Raw genomic sequence first — 20,308 nt, forward strand, 5'->3', positions numbered from 1 at the left:
ACCCAGGGAAATCAGCCAACGTCCTGCAAGCTCGTTCTTTTTGCAAGCTGCGGGTTTTTGCTTGGAAGTCAGATGGAGCAAATCGATGGATCCTGGCAGCTAGACAACAAAAGAACAAAACAATGGAGACTACAGCAGAACAAAGCATCAGTTTGGTGCATCTTACCTTCCAAACTTTGCAAAGAACTGTCAGCCTGATTCAGTGACAGCATTGTGTTTTTCTCTGATCAAACTTTATTCATTTAGATATTTAAAACCCCTGTTTCCAGAAGAGCAGTCAGTCAAAAACTTCAAGCAAAACCAAAGCTCTCTCAGTGAGCCGTGTTCCTGCGATCATGTGGCTGATCGGTACGTGATGATGTTTCAGCAAAGGCAAGCGCTTGTCTCTTGGCTGGATGAAGCCAGATGTAATTGCCCACAAAGTAATTTTCATCTACACCCATCATAACGATGCCCCTAATCCAAGCAAATGCCTGTGGAGTCTTGCCAGACCGCAACGAGCGAAGCAAACATCTGGTGGTTGACTTTTTTCGAAATGGAATACTTTGGAGGCTTGCCTCTCTCTGCGTAAAAGAGGATTTTTGCATCTTTATCGCAAATCAAACAGCTTTGGAAACAGGTTCCTCAGAGTGATCCCAGCAGCCTAAATCACTACATTTCTGTGAATGTTATGTGTTTTGTTTAAGGACATGTAACAATGACATGGGTGTTCATTAGTGTCTTAATTAGTGCAGAGAGTAAATACACAACAAACAAACAAAGCTAATGGTTGTACGCTAATTCCCTTTTACCACCAAGCCACTGTAGATGACATTTCTTCTGCAAACATCATCAGAAGTCTCGGTTCTGGTTGTTGAGTCAGCAGTGGTTAGGTTTGTTGTAATTCACTGAACCTCAGAGATCCACGCTTACAAGCCACTGAGGGCCAACATGCCAGGCTGAACGAGCACATAAGACCTTAGAGACTAGAGATGTGATGTTCATTTGCTTTTTGTGACCGTGTTCATTTGGGGCGGGTTGGCCAGGGAAAGTTCCTGGTTTGATTCCGGGCTCCTCCGAGACAGCTTGTCATAGTGCTGTTGAGCAAGACACTGAAGCCCAAACTGCTCCTTATATGCTCATTTGCAGTATTTGGTAAATTGAATGAGGAAAAAAATACTTACATGCTCAAGCAGCAATAAAAACAAGAACCCCTGAGTTTATTCTTATTTCCAAACTCTCCTGTCAAAATGAGGTTGAATGACTGTAATCCAAAATGTGGGTGTTTTGCCAATAGTTTTTACTCTCGCTGAGGGCTAAGTAAAATTTTTACTGCGTCACTATAAAAGAAGACACCAGAGACAGTCGCAATCTCTCCATCACAATATTAAAAATAAAATGTCTGCTCCAAGTATTATTATTTTCCCCTTTAGGAAACATGATCCCAATGCAGGACAAATACCTCTAACAAACACACTACGTTTTGATACAAGGTGTAAAAGCAACTTCATACATATGATGTCTTTGTCCAAATAATACTAACCCGATAGCGGATAGCGCATTTTATCAGACAAGTGTGAATGTCTTTCTTCATATACTTCATTTTCTTGACTTCATTTGCGGTTTTGCTTTCCTAATTTTAAGGGTTGGCAAAGTCTTTTTTCAGAGAGCTGGAGGTAAAAGCCAGAATGTCTTTGCTGAGTAAACTCTCAGGAGAGCCGGAGATGTTGGACTGCAGGTTGACAGCTGACAAAGTAATGCCTGGAAAGCATACAGGAATATACTATAAATGCATCAAAGCACATGACACTTGAAAGATCACCAGGCTTTAATCTATTGTCCCCACATGCAGCCACTTGGCCACCAACTTCAGTATGTTTCATGAATGTTTTAATACCACCATCACGCTTTGTGTCCCATTTATAAATGTCCAGGTTAATTTGCCCTGTTCTTTTACACATTGGTCCTGAGCAGATAATTTTTTTGTGGCACTCGATGCAGTGAACCTTTGACTTCAATTTCCTGGTGCTGGCAGACGTAAATTAGAAGAATGCTTCAATGGCAAGTCTGGCTCCCCATCCTCCACTGTGAAGGCTAAGATAGAAGGAGAGGGAAGCTGGTGTAGTTACTGGAGGAGAACACTGACCCCTCGCCACTTAGTCTCGTCCTAATAGCACTTAGAGTTTGGAACTTCTCATTTGGAAAGTGTCAGAGTTACACCAGAGAAGAATACGCACCATTCCAAAAGATATATAAATGTCAGACTGTAACTGCTTTTGCTCCTGGGTATTAACATATATGACAAATCCATATTTTATCTTTAAGCTATAAAAACAGTAAAGTATTGCATTCGAAAAATTGTGTTTTGTCGATCTCTCTCCTCCCCTGAACAGGATGGTCAGCGATTCACCATCCATTTTGTTGTTCTCTACAAATGAGCTCCTGCCATTTGCGGTATTAATTACGAACAGCAATCAATGAGAAGCTGCTGTTAATGGACAGCCAATTTGGAGTTACTGCTCTATGTGTCTGGAGGCCCGTCTTAAATGAGGACACGGTATCCTGTGGTCCACATTTTGCTTACAATTCTCATTTGAATTTCTTAATTATCGTCTCCCGTATTTATTTGCTGATTTCTCATTTGCGTCTGCGTCAGCTGCTAATAGTTCACTGAATCTGCAACGTTGGGGTGATGACAAAACGCGGACGAGCATAATTTAAAAAGTGTAATGTGTGTTTAGGACCAGAAAGTTATCCCGACCTTTAGAAGAGTTTCACATAATGATGTGAGTCAAGTTAAGTTTACTTGTATGGCCCAATATCACACATAGACGGCTTCCGGCTCAGCACAAAGCTCACAAAAAATGTTATGTGGTGTGAGGGGCGCCTGTATTTCAATCTGTCAAGTTGTCAGGGAAATTCTCATAAAATCCAGTTTACCTCCTGATTTTTCCCAAAAGTAAAATTGAGCCTACTTTTAATGTGAATATGATATGAATACAATGAATGAATCTGACAGCCACACTTCTATGAAACGATCCGTCACAGGGACCGTAACCCACGCAACACAAAAAGAGCAGCATACATATTAAGTTGTTGTTGCAGGATGGGATACACGGGTCAAAACAAATGACAAGTGAAACTGTGGGAGATCGCAGCGCAGTCATACGTAGGCATGAAGTCTCCCACGTCGCCACCGATTCAGCGTGACTCAGTTATTGAACATGCGTCTCTCTCAAGCAGAGAGGACGACTCAGACACTTATTATTCAAAGGGAAGTGTGCCAGCTCTCTATCATAAACACTCCTATCCCACATGGCTTCCTACGGCTCCTGTAATATTGTCACTGTGGAGATATTGTTATTGCATAACAAAGTATTAAAACACTGGCTCACCACTGCAGAGCCACAACGTCAAGCCATACATCCAAATATACTATATATTGCAGTGCTTGTGGGTGGGAAGCATGTAGGATGACTATTTTTTACTACATTAGTGACTCCTACTGGTGAGTTAGGGGGCCTGCATGAAAGGGGCTGGAATCTGAATGGGTTTGTCTGCATCTATGTACAATAAAATAGGATTATGGGAGATTGTAACCATGCATACATTTACATCACACATAGTTGCCAAGGAGAAAGTGTTGCTCATGTATTGTCTTTGGTACTGACTTCATATTATAGCCACCAGGGGCTAAAGTGAGGCCTCAAACATACCTGCAGTCATTCTCGGCACTGGAACACCTTCAAAACCCACTACAGATTCTGCTCAATGGTACAAACACGGATGATCACAAAATAAGCATTCTAGTTTTGTTGTTGAGGGAGAAAGAATCATATTAAATATTAAACGAATCCCAGCGTACTCGATCAGCTCTAGTCATTTCTCTGATCCATGGCCGCGCTGCTGACCGGACAAACATTCACATTACGCCGCCTCCATTTTTGTAAGTATTGCAACTTGCAAATGTGCGGCCTTAATTCTTGGCAACCTGCACAATTGACATTTTAAATGAATGCAGGATAAACATGGCAGCCTCTATGCGCGCACATATAACACACACATATAATTCTTGCCAGGTCTGAACCTCCTCGCACTGTCAAGTGAAAATAAGCTGCTGGTGGAGACACCCTACGCAGGACAATAGACTGAATAAATATATCTATAAATAATGTATTTTCAAGTTTAAGCCTGATTCCACAGAAAAATCTAACATATGCACAGTGGCTCAGGCTTATTTTATTAAAATACAGATCAGACAGGTTACTGGATGGTTCATTGGTTTCCATTTTTCACAGGTTAAAAATTGTTTTTGCATCAAATCAGTGATTAAGGCAGGAAAGTGTCACTTTGAGTCCCAGTTTGATTGATGATTCACTGATCCATCACACTACACAACAGAACGATAATCTGATATATCTTTGGCCTTTATTGAAAGATTAATTAACAGGAAGCACAACAGAGCGATGACATTAATAAATAAAATGTGCAATTTATAAAACCTCACTGCTCGTTTCCAAAGACATTTACCAACCCCCGACACATGAGTGTGTGTTAAACACTAATTGTAACATCCGTCTGTGCAATACAATGAATTAAACACACTTTTTAACTTTGTTCTTCTTTCACAGAGGTGGTCAACGCAACAGAATGCAGAAACGTCTGTGTGCACCGAGGCTGCACTAATATATCAAACACAAGGGTAATTCATCGCAATTAGCAGCAACTCATTTAGGTAAGTTATGTCACCACAACCTCTGATGAATGGCAATTCAGTCAAAGACACAAGTCTGGATTTCTTTGTGTTACGGGAGCACAAAGCTGATATTCGGAGATAGCAATTACAAAGTAATATTTTAGAAACAAAGACTTAAAATGGCCGTAATATCTGTATATTGTTTGATTTTGTGTGTGCATATATGTGTATGGGGACATCATTAAAACGGTACCATTGTGAGAATGAAAGTTTGGTAGGGGATAATGTTGCCTTGTGGCTCTGAAACTTTTTGAACCCAACCAAAATATTTAAGTGTCACCTCGGCAACGAGCCGCCGACGCCAAGAAAAATCACTGAAAGACCTCAGGAGCAGCCGAGTGCTGGAAAACCTCTGCCCACGTTCAAGTGAAATACATAGCATGCGAAACGAAACAGGCTTTTTCATTTCATCACAAATAAACCTCTACTAAAAGAAACTGAGAAAAGAGAAACAGGAAAGCATTTTTAGTTGTGAATAATACGCCACAATAGATTTAAGCAGATTTCAGTTATTTTTAAATTGTGTCCAACAAATGAGGAAAGACAATTTGAGAGGAGTGGATGCTGTTAGTTTGTGTAATTGGAGTAAATCATCGATCAAATTAGTGGGCATGCAAATGTGCCGTCTGTAAGCGTGTGTGTGTGTGTGTTTCTCTGTAAATATGCATGTGGTAAACGCACGCTGACACAGAGGGAGATTTATATTACATATTAATAGACACGAAATGGCTCCTTGCCGATCTCATCGAACCCTGAAATTTCTCTCTGTCTTTGGAGTGCTGCCGCCTCTCTCTCCTGAAGTGGAGGGTGGCGCGATCTTCCCTTCCGTAGCTGCCATGAGGAGCTGGCAGATGGAGGCTGCAGATGTTCCCAGGTAGGCGAGCAGGGCTGGAGATTGGCTTGCATTCCCTCTGGGCCGAGCCATCTCAGCGGGGAATTCATAGCCAGACCGATTCTTTGTGGGAGACTTCTGGGCTGCAGCCGGAGCCGTGCGGGTTCACACTTCTTCCCCCGTACTGATTCCTCCCTGTGCCTATTTTCCTCTTCATTTGATCTGAGATCTGCTTCCTGGATTGTTTGCCATATGAGGGAACGATAGCGGCAAAACGCATGCTTTGTATTTGATAGTAAACCGAGTTGGACAAGTGATTAACATTTTACTTGAGTCTTTCCCAGAAATTGCATCATTTCTAATTAGATTTTGCCCTAAAGAACGGCTGCTTTGTGAATGACGAAACAAACTGACATTAAAAAAGCACTGAAACAAAAAACAAGTAAGAGCTCTTCATGTCAGATTAAGTGTGTCCATCTAACAGAAAATGGAACAAGGACATAACTTACAATAAGTTGCATATAGCATGATTCCACAATAACTGGCACATTTACAAACCAAGCAAACTGCTGCTTTGCTATAAATGCCCATGCACAGACACTGCTATCAACAAATGAATAATGATAACCAGGTTTAAGTCATGTTGGGTGACGAAATGAATGAAAAGTAAATGTACCGATGTACCGCGTTGTGCGTATGTATTTATTCTGAGAGCAAATCAGTGACTTATACACGCTGGTGGTCATATACAGGGCGCCATTACAGCTTAGCATGCACCAATTGGAAAAAACAAAGTATTAGTAAGGAGGCGAGTCTCTCTAGAAGCACCAGGAAAGAATCTCTCAGAGCAACTATCAGACGTGTGGAAGCATTTCAAGTGAAAGCACAAGGATGAATACTGCCGGCTGATTATGAACAATAGCAATTTAATGAGTGAGGAGGTTAAACGCAGGAGTAATTCCCTGATATTTTAAACGTGGTGGCGAGAGGACTGATTCAAATGCCACCCACAACTCCAGCACATGAAGTTTCACTCTGGCTAATTTCCAGTCTGCAGTAAAGACTTCATTAGCTTCAAAGGTTATCGTAATGATCAAACCCCCCTCCTGCAGTTGGAGAACCATTATAATACTCAAAAGCCACCTCATATTTAAAATAGTTTGAGCGTAAAGACCTGTTTTGGTGTCTTTGTTGCTTATTATTGCAGTAAGGGATAGGCGGTAATTTTGTGCCGGTGTTTGTTAAACTCGGCTGTTCCATTTCCTCCTTCGTGAATGGCGTAAAATTAATAACAAGTATAGCCTCATTTGTGCACTTAAGGAAAGCAGTGAGCATTCATAATTTGCAGTGTGCTGGTTGTGTTGGGCTCTAACCTTGGTCGGCTCTGCACAGATTACTCAGTGTGTAAGAACTCTGGCAATATGCACCAGGTGACTCATTTTGTTTGCCGTGTCTCCATTTGAAATAATGCAGTCATTGCAAAAAGCAATGAAACACCTCTGGGTCTAAAGCCTATGAGGGACTTGTTATCCATGAAATACCGCCCTTATCTTCGGGGCTCAGAGGCTTAAAATTGTGTAAGTAAGGCAGTAAACAGAAGCAAACTCGGGGAAAGATGGAAATTTTCACCCCAGATGTCCCGGCAAAAGGGGGAAAAAAAAGCTCTGACGGTTACAAAAGTATTCCAGAATTGACTGTACATCTTGAACAGTTTTTATCCAAGGTGTACCCTGTCAGATATTAATAACTATTGTGACCTAAGACACAAATTTTAACTTGAACGTGTCGTCCAGTGAGAGAAGCTGTGTGATATGGTGCATTATGTGTTGCAGATAAAGTACATCCTTGTATAATTGACTTAGTTAGAGATGTATGTTATTGTTAAGTATATGACCGATCCTGTTTTTTTCTTCCACAGTGATTTAGGAGTCCAAAAAAAACAATTGTCATCATATAGAATATTATAAGCCCTCTTTTTTTATTCGTTGCTATCTTTCAGGGTATTGAGCCATAAAATTGGAATATCACTCTGTGATGGTACCGCCAGAAAAAATAGTTTGATGGCTGCAACTCAATTGTGTTTTTTTGTAATTACTATAAAAGGTACTCGGAAAGAACCAAACCGTTTAAGGTGAATGGCTCTCTCATTTTCTAATTTGATGGCTTTCTCTTCTTTGTCGTCAGGCCTTGTCTGTCAAAGGCAGCCAATCTGGAGACATTTACTACCCACGTCCACACTCCACACACAGTATATTTTGAAGGAATTGAAAGTGCTTAACGATACCAGTTAACAGCATTCAAACTGAGCACTCTGCAGGTCATAAAGAGCATTTTCCCTCTGCCGAACCACTCGAAAATCTGTTGAAAAGATTGGGAAGCTTTTTTCCTTTTTAAAATAACGTCAAGAAAGAAAATGTATGTCGTGCGTTAACATAAGGTGGAGGTCATTTGAGGAAACTGTTTTTGAACTGAAAGGCAGCACAGAAGTGTCTCTTCACAAGTGTAGTGAAAAAGCAATTGCTCCGCAGATTACAGGGGGGTTTGACAAAAGTCTCCAGTTGATCTTTACATAGCACGACAGACAGACAGACAGAAGCATCCTATCTATACTATGATAGATTATAACCCCACAGTCAATCAGGCATGCACGAGGCAGTAGTTATACTGTATGTGTTATTGCTACATTTGTTTACAAGTACTTCAAGATCAACAAGGGCCGCGTCAGTTGGAATGGACCGGACAGAGTCGTGTACTCATGTACATACAGAGATCTGCACCACCTGTTTTAGGTCACAGGGCATTACCCAGCAGCCTGCAAAAAAAATGTCCGTACATCTCATTGACTTTCAGCAGAGAACTTCATCAGACTTACATGATAAGAGTTCAGGATAGAAGGAGAGACGACAGAAGGTCACGGGTCAAGTACAGCATAGTGCTTGCTGCACTCTCTATCTGCTTAAATTGGCACTACCGTGATGTTCCGGCTCTGAGCTCACGTCCATCGTGTATCTGTTCTGTGTTTCCCTTGCTTTCCCTGTCGCTGGGCTCTGAGGTCCATACCAGAATACAAACTGGAGAGGTGATAAGCTGCATACCACAGAGCATTTAGAGACAAACCCAAGCACACCTTCGGGGCAATATATTGTTTCCAAGTCACCTAACCTTCTCTTTTGACAGGGAGAATGAGCTAAACTCGCACAGAGAAAGGCCAGATTCCAACCCTGGACCTTGTTGCTTTGAGGCAACAGCGGTTTCCCACCTTGCCTGTGCGTCATCCTGCTTACATTTCTGACAAAGACAAACGAGTGAGATGTTTTTGACCCTGCAGTGTGTTTACTAAATGAGATGAGACATTGATTAATTTGTTAGTTCAAATCACCAATAGCTTCATTAAATGGCTGTCTCTGTAGGCTATAAATTATTCATATTCAGCATGGGCATTCCCTGTTTAACATTGCAATGGAGGAGGCGAGTTGATGACAGTATCAACTTCCTCATAAAACTGCATGTTTAGCAAAACATTACAGGCTAAACAACCACACAACGGATCATAATTCAGACAGCAGACGGTTTAAAGCGGGCCAGTCATTAAAAACTGCAGTCCAGCGGTTGGAGCCTGGCATAACAAAAAGAAGCCAACAGAATCCTGGACAGCTTTTGGCTTTAGCAGCTTTAGCAGCTTTAGCGTCCGTCCCCAGGGTGGCACTCTGCTGTTGTGCCTTTTGAATATGTATGTGAGTTATTGGTCCTGGGGGAGCCACTATATTTCCATGGAGCGGCGGACGGGTGACAATGCGGGCCCAGTCTTGCTTTTCCCTTTATCTGGGCCCGTCTGCCTCCTGATGTATCTCTCAGCACAACTTGTTCAGATTGCCTCATCTATCATAAGGACTCAGATATGAAAATGTGGATCCCTGCGTCGTGGCCCAGTCACGTTGTTACGAGCGGCAATCTGGAGGCATCATGGGGGAGGCCCTCCCTCAAAGTTAAGGGGGGAGAGGAGGAGGAAGAGGAGGGTGGTGGGTGAGGATGAGGAGACGAGAAAGTTCCAGGGAGACAAAAAGACATACTGCACTCCTCCTTAATTTAGATGAAAGCCGCTAGTTTATCTGTGTTTCTTTCTATTTCTGGTTTTGATGCTCTTGCTATTTGAGACGTTCTTACATTGGGGAAACCATTTTTATTTTGTTTACATTGCACACCGAATCCATAGCTAGTTTGTACAAGATTCTGGATATTTCCAAGGGCATATAGCCAGCTGCAAGGGAACCAATCAGCACTGCTGTGTTGCTGTGAAATTAAAGACGTGTTCATGATTCTGCTCCCATGCCAAATCTCTCATACCCGGCATTTGTTTACTGGCTTGCCTTAATAATGTGTGAAGGGGGATCCTAATTAGATTAAGCTTAATAAAGGAGTTACCAATTTGCATTACACAAGGTTATTCATTATCTGCTTGCCAACTTGGAAGGCCAGGTTATCAGTTGGTAAAAGTTGTTGCAAGTAGACGAGAGAGAGCATTTTGTTGCTGGAGGTCAGCAGATGTGCGGTTTTAAGAAATATGTTATTCATGTGTGCTTCAGTGACTCAGTTATGTTGCATTTGCTTTTATTCAAAGTGTTAAATAATCACATAAGTAGGTTTTTTTGTTAAACCCTGAGGCTGTTCTGCACTTCAGTGCCATACTCAAAATGAAAGGTTTACAGTGGAAGTGAATTACTTTGTACCAACTGACAGAAAACCTTTTAAAATTCTTAAAAAGGAAATAGTAATATTAAGTTTTGAGATGTTAAGGCAGGGGTGGGGAACCTCGGGCCCGCGAGACAGTCTTTCGATGATGTCATATAAATAATTATACTGTGAGCGCAAATTTCAACAAAACAAAAAACAAAGGTTTAATGTTCAATCGCAGTGCAAATTTCCCAAAAAAAACGCAACCCCTCCCCCTCGTCAACAAAATGTTTGTGTTCAATAATTTAGTATGACCCCTGAGGGCAGATGGCAACATCAAAATGGCCCGCGATGGGAAAAAGGTTCCCTTCCCCTGTGTTAAGGCAACACACTGTTGATAAAACATTGAAGTAATTTGGTGCAAAGAAAATCTTTCAGAAAGTCTATTTTTGACACAGTGACACTTCAAACCATCACTTTACGTTACATTTAGAGCTACTGAAAGGCTAAGCAACTATAACTGCATAAAGTTGGGGATTATATAATGAACACAAAAAAGTTACAGCCTTTGGCACAGTTGGTTTGCATCACAGCATTTTGTGCCAATTGCAACAGAATCCCACATAAAGTAACAAAACTGTTCTCAAACTGTTAACAATTGTTATCTAATTTACAAATGTATAAATATTTAGCAGTATTTCCATACATGCAGAGAATGGCGATGTCCTTGTCTGCTTCTGTGCAGGCAATAGCTTCCAATTTTGCTCAGAGGAGTCACTGAAGAGTTTCCATGAAATGAATAAATGAATAAATCCAAACATGACGATAAATAGTTCAAACTTCCAAAAACACTTGCAGTGAAATCATTACTGGGTGAGTGTGAGACCCTGTGATGTAATAACAATGATCGCATCACCAATGTAGCTTAGAATGTCATGTTTGGGTGGATTATGTTTGGAATAATGTTATTTTTCAAGATCATGAATTTAGACCTGTTGCTATAATTGTATAGTTCTGCTTTTTATTAGAGCTGTAATATTGTCACCCTGGTATTGGGGAGGTTGGGATAAAAATAATGAAAATTACCTGAAAAATACACCTGTAAATTACTCTTTCAGGTATAGAGGCCTCACCTGTTGGATACATGAAGTGGTTCATAATGTCCCTAAATTAAAAGTTTAAGTAGTTTATTGTACTTAGAGATACAATATGGTGAACACTTCCACTTTAAATGAAAGACAAATCAACTGTAGGTATGAGAATCCACTGTGCATGCATACCACCACTCCCCCTCTGCTGCGGTCCACATTAAATATGAGCTGTAAGCACCGAGCTTTTTAGAGAAGTGCACACTTTCAGGCCCATTAGACCCCTGCATTGACTATTCTCTAATGAGGTCTAAAGGAGAGGATCTGAGGTCCGGAGCTGTCTACATTGTCATGAAACAAGGCTGAGGTGAAAGCAGTGAACAGGGGAGGAGACCTGTGTGCTAATCCCACAATCAACAGCGTCTCCAAGGGGGAGTTTAGCATAAAAGCAACAGCTGTGGTGCTGCGCCGGTCACCCGACGGAAACCCCAGGTCATCTGGCAGCAGTTTAATCAACACCCAAACCACAGCAGCTTAGAGTCTATGTTTCCTTTCTTCCCTTCTTTGTTCTCTCGATGTCTTTTGTACGGATACACTTTCAAAGCTGACATTACAGAGAGGGGAGAAGTGTCTAATAGTCCACTCATAATGGGAGCAACTGAGTAGATGTTTCATGTCAAGATGATTTGTCTCTTTCGGCCCTCCTGAGTCAATCCCCTGGGCCTTATAAATGCACCAGCCCTGCCCTGCTTTCTCTCGATGAATGTTACAACTTCAGTGCAAACCACTTAAACTGGATTAACTGCTGGTTAACAAGAACAGATTGAACAGTACAGCGCAAACACCCAGACTAGTGATGGTTTCTGTCGAGGTTGGAAGCAGCCAGATTTGTACGTGTTTGGAATGGCCACACACAAAGGTGGTGCTAACGGCTGTCATGAATCATAAATCATAACGGCACTTTCACACTTTCACTTTCCCTCCTTTTAGGTATTCGTGGCATGGTGCCTGGCTGTAAGGATGGACAGTGATGTGAAGCATAACATAAAAAAGTACAAATTTGAAAAAGGGTTTTCAGGCGCTATTAGACGATATAAAAGATATTTCGGTTAAGAGCGCGCCAATGCCTGACATGTCAGTCTGCGCTACGGTGTAAAATTACACAGTTAAAAGGTAAATGTCTGTCCAAACAATATGACCATAACGTGTTATTCACATCTATCAAACAAATCGTACTGTGCAAACCTGACTAAGATGCTGTCACGGTAGATATGTCGCTATTTGTCACTCAGTATTGCAAGCTGTCAATGCCTGTGTGATTTAGGGGACAAAAAGGAATTCATTTTTTTATGCATGTACAAATAAACCTTTCAATACAAAGACAAATTTGCACTCATTTCTATCAGTGGCTGTTAAAGATTGACACATTGGGTACAAGTGCCTCCCTCATGAGCGCAATTCGACAAACTTTCTCCTCCTGCCTCTCCAATTATAATGACTTTGGGGTCCGCCACTGCAGTGGAAGTGAAATGATATCTCAGTGGCTCAGCGGCCCTCCAGAGACTCGTTGGCTGGTGTAAATAAGGCTTGTTTTGCGATGTTCCACCACACCATTGTGCGCCTGGCATTGTGGTGGGCTGCATAAAATATTGTTTGTTTGGTTTTTTTTCAATTACAACATTATTCCCCTGAAAAAAATATATATTCAAGGCTGCTTGAGCATGTTGTGCTTCTGTCCATGTTTTCCTCCTCCCACTTCTTCTACAGTATCTGCTTTCGCTCCAGTGTGCGCTTCATCTTCTTACCTCAGTCGTCATCTATCATTGAGTGCCTCCTGACGAGTTAGCGCAGCTGAAATGTAGCCCTGACACATGGAACGGGAGTTGAAATGTAAGAGGAGCATTCAGGGTGATTACAGTGCTGCTAAGGACAAAAAGGGGATCTGCATCAGGCATTGTAATGAGTCTCATCACCAGAGAAGGCACAGCATGGGGGGACAAGACAAAGTAGAAATCACAGTTTAGAGCCGCAGACAGATCCAATCCCCTTTGCCTGTGTAATTACTGAGGCTCAGGCTTTATCAGTGGCAGACATCAGCCCTGGGATCTCAATGAAAATGAGCAAAAGAAACGTTCAAGTGAAAGTGAGAGTAAGGCGGAGAGGGCAATTTTAAAAAACACCAGCTAATGTTGAATGGGGGATTAGCAGATGTACGTCAAATATCATGCTTCAAACAGACCGGATAGGTAAGCCCCCCTGAGCATTAGCGGCAGGCCGGGTCGTCTACGGGTCTCTTATCTCTTGTCATGTGGGTTTTCTCAGAAGGACTGCTTTGATTGTAAGCCAAGGCTATCCAAAATGCTTGTATTTTACTTTAGAACTGATAAGATACCATGGATCAAAGCCTCACGCATGGATGGAAATTCAATCGCCACAGACTTCTGAAAGATTCTTGATAATATTCTTTTGCTTATGTGAATTTAAAATGGGATAATACTCACCAAGAGGGATACTTTTAAAAGATCATCAAACATGATTAGAAAGAAAAGTGATAAACGGCACATCGTAATGTTACAACTTCAATTAGCTATGCTGTGTTTAGCGGCTTTCATCAGCCAGTTACATTTCCACTGAAGCTAATTGGCTGTTCAGCTGGTGTCAGATCACTGGCAGGAGGGATCCTGTAGCGTGTGGAGGAGTGACCCTGGACTCCACCATGGAAAGCCGTTTGCAAGCGCCGACTCAGCGGTTCGTCCCCAGTCTCACTGATCACTATTCCCTTTAAGACACTACGACAGGGTGTGAGAGCATTTTAAAGTAGCCTAAAGAGTGCATTAATGAATATAACATTCCGTGAGCAACCAGGTAATGTCTCTGGGTAGCAACCAGCGTAGCTACCTGTGGGCAGGCAACGCCGTCATTGGTTGTGCTATGATAGCTGAGCTGCTTGTGAATGATCAAAGTAACACCCACAGCAGGCTTCAGGTTTTAAGGGGATTCTAAAGGAATTTAAATAATTTAAATAACTGACCCCTTTATCCCCCTCTGTAATATTGCCTGGTACTTAAAGTCCTCTGTATACTTCCCTCAAAGCAGAATTTGCTCCACACATAATGACTCCTGCTCTGAGGTGGAGGTTTATCTGTTGCCTTCTGATACCTCCCTCCACTTGTAGGATAAACAGAACATTCATCTCCCTTCCTGATTTAGAAGATGAACGCACCATTTCCCTCTCCATTTTATTTGCCTTCCTTTTATCACTAAATAAACTCTGTCCTCTGCCGACTCCTCTCTCCTTAAATCTCACCCCGACTCGCACCGCCCACATGCACTGAGATGGTTCTTAATGACATGTTTGCCTGCCTTTTCTTTGGTCTGTTGAGGTTTAGTGCAGCCTTTAGTTTGCAATTTCCAATCAGGATATTACTTGTCATGTTCTGTAATGAAAATGAACTTGTAAGCAGATGTTATTTAGAGGCGGAAATAAATAATTCAAACTGATGAGGCGGCCATGCTTCTGTTTGTTTGTGCTTGCAGATGTTGATGTTTTTGTATCCCGATAAGCTCTGCCCTGCTTTTCAGGAATATCTCGCAGCAGCACAAAAAATATACTAAACATTCAAACCAAATTTAATTGTTCTTGCTGTAGCACTATGATGTGCTCTGAGTGAAACATGTTGGGGTGTTGTTGGGTTATATTGTTCTTGTTTTCATTAAGATACTGTCCCAAGTACATGGTGCAAGCTAGCCATGTACTTGGGTATACTATGGGTGGGTGTCACACAAGTGTATGTAAATGTAAAGGTATGAATAACAAAGGTTGAATCAAACAACAAAGTTTTCAGGGTAGTTCATGATTTACCGGTTTGATTTGGATACATTGTATAACTCTAACTTCCTATTATATTACACTGATGCTGTTGTTGATGCCAAACATTTGTCTCTCTGTCCAGCACCCCAACCCCAGCTAAGACCCCAGATACTTCAAAGACTTAAGACAAAACCATGATACAAGAGGCTCATGAACATGGTCTAGTATACAATACAGCATGCAGTATAGTCCTTAAGTGCTCTTTTATATGCTGTTCCATGCTGGTAAATGGTCCTGCATGGTCACAAGTCACCTCTCACAGGAGAGGAGCTGGCACTAGCTATATATACAGTATATGTACAGTATATATATATGGTGACAAAAGGTCATATTGGGGACCCTACATAAAGAACGCTGAAATAGTCCAAATGACAGCGAGATTTTGTTGATTCTGGCAAAACCTTAAGTGACATCAGTCATCACTTAAGTGTTTTGGACCGGCCCCAAAATGTTTGTATAGTTTATGTAGTTTCATAAAGGCTGTTTGTTCCAGTGTCCATTACAAACAAACTGCTGATGCTGATTCCAGTTTTTCTCTCACCATTCAATAGCGTCCACTAGTGCCAACAGGGGGTGCCGCCGGGACAGAAAATAGTTTTCAGCATTGAAATATGCTGAGTGAATGCAGGGGGATCAATCGTGATGATTGTTCCTGATGATTTTGCAGCTCACTTCGTATGCATGTTTGCCTGTATATCACCACAAATTCTTCTTAGATCTTGAACTTGTGACAGACCTCGCTACTGCAGGAAGGTCGGAAGAGCTGCAAGAGCTGTCAGAGGAGATGGGATTTTATCATATATAATGTCTGTCTCTAGCATCCAGTAGCAGAACTAGTATAACATATAGGATTTGGTCTTAGTTTGTTGTTTTTGCCCTCCTCTTACCGTCTGTCCTATATGTATACATTGCACTGTGCTCCAGGAGAACTTGTATTCCTCTCATACCCCCTACCTCCTCCATCTCCAAGTGGTGAACACTGCCAGGCCAGGGGAACAAAATCTTGGGGAAACTCTTTATTCTCTAAACATTAAACACACCTCACTATGTGTGCAGGTGATGATTCTTCCCGGGAAAGTGGACCTCTACAGTAAGCTGCAGTATTAACATTGTTTCTCCTATTCTTAGCACATCCTGGAGGATTTCAGTATTTTAGGACTCAGCGCCTCACACCTGGGATACACCGTGTCTGAAAATATAGAGTTTGACATTCAATGAATTTAAAAACACTCTAAAAACATAGCCCAACTGCATCTGCGTATGTTGCATCACAGCCTGGTATCATTTTTCTATTTTAGTGGTTTAGCCTCGGAACCATTTATTTTCACTCCATAATGGAAAGACACACTAATGAATATGAACTGAAACATCTGCAAATTCATTCCTGCCTCATCTTGTACTCATTTTTTCATGTAATGAGCAAATTTCCTCGAGCTCTTGGTTTACTGGCATGAGCGGCGGGACGGTTGATACACTGAGAAGGTCATGTCTCCGGATAGCGGCTTTCATTGTCCTTCAGCGGCTCCTCTGACACTAATCTAGATGCATCAGTTTAAGCTGCATCCCGCCATTGCAACGTGCATCAACTGAGATCAATCAATCTATTCTATAATTTCATCAACATTTTTTTCCCTCTCCTCCACAGCCCAGCTAATACCCCCTCCTTCTCCCCACCTCCTTTTGCAAAGCATAAGAGAGGCAATTTATCAGCGTTCCCATTGCGCATGGGTATTTAAAAATGTTTTTAGATTGCATTGACTGGAATTCCACACGGGGTATGTGACACAACGGCGGTCAATGGATTTATAATGACTCTGAGTAAAGCCATGTCATAAATATCACTCCACCTCCTCTTGCTTCATGGTAGGTTATTTTTTCAACCAACGGAGACAATAAATCAAACAGGAGGCACCAAGTGGCCCAGTGTAGTACAATACCATAATCTCCCTATATGCCCAAAACTTCCATTAATGACCATTTAATTATAATTGCTTTCACCCAAATTTTGCACATCAGGGATGTGGTTTGGTTGGAAAAGGGTGTTAGGTGTTGTAACTTACTCAAAAACATACAGTTTCCATTAATTAATCATTTTATCAGAACAGTGGCATGTGCAACAGACCATAATACTCTTATAATTAAACCAAGGGGAATGTTCAGTAGGACATGTTGACAATATACACATTTTGCTCTGTCTTACAATTAAGTGGAGCTAAGTAATAAAGTAAGTTGTTGGATTGTGTGATGCTAAACGCTATTTAGCCTGCTCGGCTAAGTTGCTAACTTGGATGATGTGAATTTTTTATGGCTGTTTGTTTGGAAGTTGGTGTGTGTGTGTTGTCATAGAGTGTGTAACAAGACGTGGCTCTTTACAGTTTCTTTACAATACAACAACGGGAGGCATAAGCTTGAAACTTGTTCCGTGTGTGTAACATTGTTCTGCACATTTTGAAAGTGTCGTTTCCATGGGTGTGGGTCAATTGCGTTATTGATCCGATTGTCTGGTTTAGTAAAATTTCATCTGTATAAAATAGGTTTTTACATTACAAAGATTTACATTTTTCTAAATAGATTTTCTGGTTTGTTGGAAATGCAATAAACTATTTTACTTTACTGAGTTAAGGGCACAAGGGGAGCAAGCACCTTCCTGGAGTATCTCAGCCCCACAAGTAGTGTTCAGCAGGGTCACCTTGCTCTCTTCTTCTGGAGTGCTACCGCAGGAGTGGATCCAAGTTGTCAAATAAATTACATTTTCTCGAAATTATTGTTTAACCTTAACGGAAAACATCATGAGGTCAAGGAAAGACATAAATGAAAATTCATAAAGAGACTTCAAGGACAAGTACATGTTAGACACAAACATCAAGGAATTTCATGAAGATCATAAACTGACCACCAAATAAACAAAACATAAACCCATCAGGTAAGCATCTTTCATTCAGAAATTACAGTTAAACTAATAGTATAAAGTTGGTTGGGAAGGTTAGTTGGAGAAAGGCATTCAGTCCTGGCAATAAATCGTTCCCCTTAATAGAGGTGAGTGGTCATATAGGTGCATTTGCACGCTCTTAAGTCCTTATTTGACCGAGAAAAGAGGTTTTCTGAAGGAGCCATGGGTGAGGAAACACCCTACAGCCTGACAGAAATGCCCCCTCACCGGAAATCTGGTTCTCCTTGATCTGATCTGCTGCAGCATCATGCTACTGTGTTTATCTTACCTCGCAAGTAGGAGGTTGGAACTCGAAATTGTGCCGTGTAGGGCCACCGGCTGTTTGACCAACATAAGTGTGAACCAACACGGTGTTCATTTTGCGATGAAAGTCTACTATCTCCTGGATTACTGACCATCTGACTGACAGACCACAGTTTGTCTGACTGAGTAATGATCTGTCTGTCTCCTTTCCTTCCTTTCACCTTGTACACCACAGACTTTCAGTACAACTCTGGGTCTTGCCAATTCGTGGTGTGGTGTGGTAGGAATCATCTGATTCTGAATTTGGCCAAGACCAGGGATATGGTGATCTACATCAGAAGGAATAGGATGGTTTAACGGCCCCTGTGTATTCTGAGTGAGGATGTTCAGGTGGTGGACGATCATAAATACCTCGGAGTCCACATCGACAACAGGCTGAACTGGAAGACTAACACTGAGGCTGTATACAGGAAGGGGATGTGCTAACTCGTTTTCCTGAGAAAGCTGAGATCGTTCAAGGTGTGCAGCAAGATGTTGGAAATATTCTACTAGTCTGTTGTAGCAACTGCACTTTATTACGTAACCCTGATCATCCTCTCAATCACCTACTGGACAGACAGTGGAGCTCCTTCTCTAAGAGACTGATCCAGCTTTGTTGTCAAAAGGACCGATACAGGAGATCCTTCCTGCCTGTTGCTATGTCCCTCTACAACGCCTCACCACTGTCTAATAGAGAACACTCTGCCCCATAGTCTTTGTTTAGGTCACATCCACTCTGTCTGCCCTTTAATCAATATTTTGCATTTTAACTACTTTATTTTATTTATTATGACTGTGTTTTTATTTACCACTGTGTGTGTTGTGTTTTCATTTATTCTAGCGAGTTTTACTATAATGCTGCTGTGACAGAACCAATTTCCCAGTTTGGGATCAATAAAGTACAGCTATCTTTCTATCTATTACTGAAAGTGAGTTGAGAAGTGAGGAAGTAAAACTTGACTTGCTGTTTACAGCGGGGGGGAAATTTCAGAGTTTTGGGGTTTTCATTGGCTTTTCCACCCAGTAAATCAGAATTTATGAGTTCTGAGGGTAAGACAAATGCAGCATAAAAAAAAGAAGTTTGATGAAACGTGTGACATCATCATCTCTTTACACAGGAGATGATAGGACGACAGGATGTTCAGCGTCGATCTGAATGATACAAGAACCATTATTTTTTATTGTGATATATAAGTTTATCATGAGCACTGTGACACTAATAAAGTAAACATAATGAAATAAAAAGGACATAAGTATAATGAATAATAATGCTCAATTTAAATTCAGGTACATTTTTATAGTCATCCTTAATCGCTTCTTAATGCCATAAAATCACCATGAGGCTTCCATATTGTTTTAGTGTTTATGCCTACCTTTAATTTTATAATACGTTTTTTCCAGTAGTTAATAACTTGTAGTTTCATTTAGCCAATGAGACTGTGTCCAAGTGTTTCCACTATATAGCTATACAAGTATACTACTATAATTTTCTTGCAGCTCTTAGATCCAGGTCTTATTAGGTGTTATTCCATGAACCAAGGAGACACAGATACATTGAGGTATATTTTAGCTTTAATTTTTTTCTGGTGTATAAAAGATTCTATGCTTAATTTGAGTCTAACTTTGTGAAAGCATTTATATACTTTCCAACAAAAGTAAGACCATGGTTCATTATCTATCTGCATCTTAAAGTCTTGTCCCCGTCTTTGTTTAGTGCTGCCCTTGCTAGGTGCTGAACAGTCCATTAGTACCGGATAATTCTTTGTGATCGGGTTTTGTGTGTGAGAGTTCGATAAGAGAGTCCTCTTTCAAATTTCACCTTCATGTCGCACTTAAAATAATCTAAATGTGAATATCAATGATGCTTTGCATAAAAAAA

Source organism: Genypterus blacodes, unplaced genomic scaffold (assembly GCF_046128005.1).
Source record: "Genypterus blacodes isolate CSIRO-AG114 ecotype Tasmania unplaced genomic scaffold, CSIRO-AGI_Gbla_v1 ptg000067l_1, whole genome shotgun sequence".
NCBI lineage: Eukaryota > Metazoa > Chordata > Actinopteri > Ophidiiformes > Ophidiidae > Genypterus > Genypterus blacodes.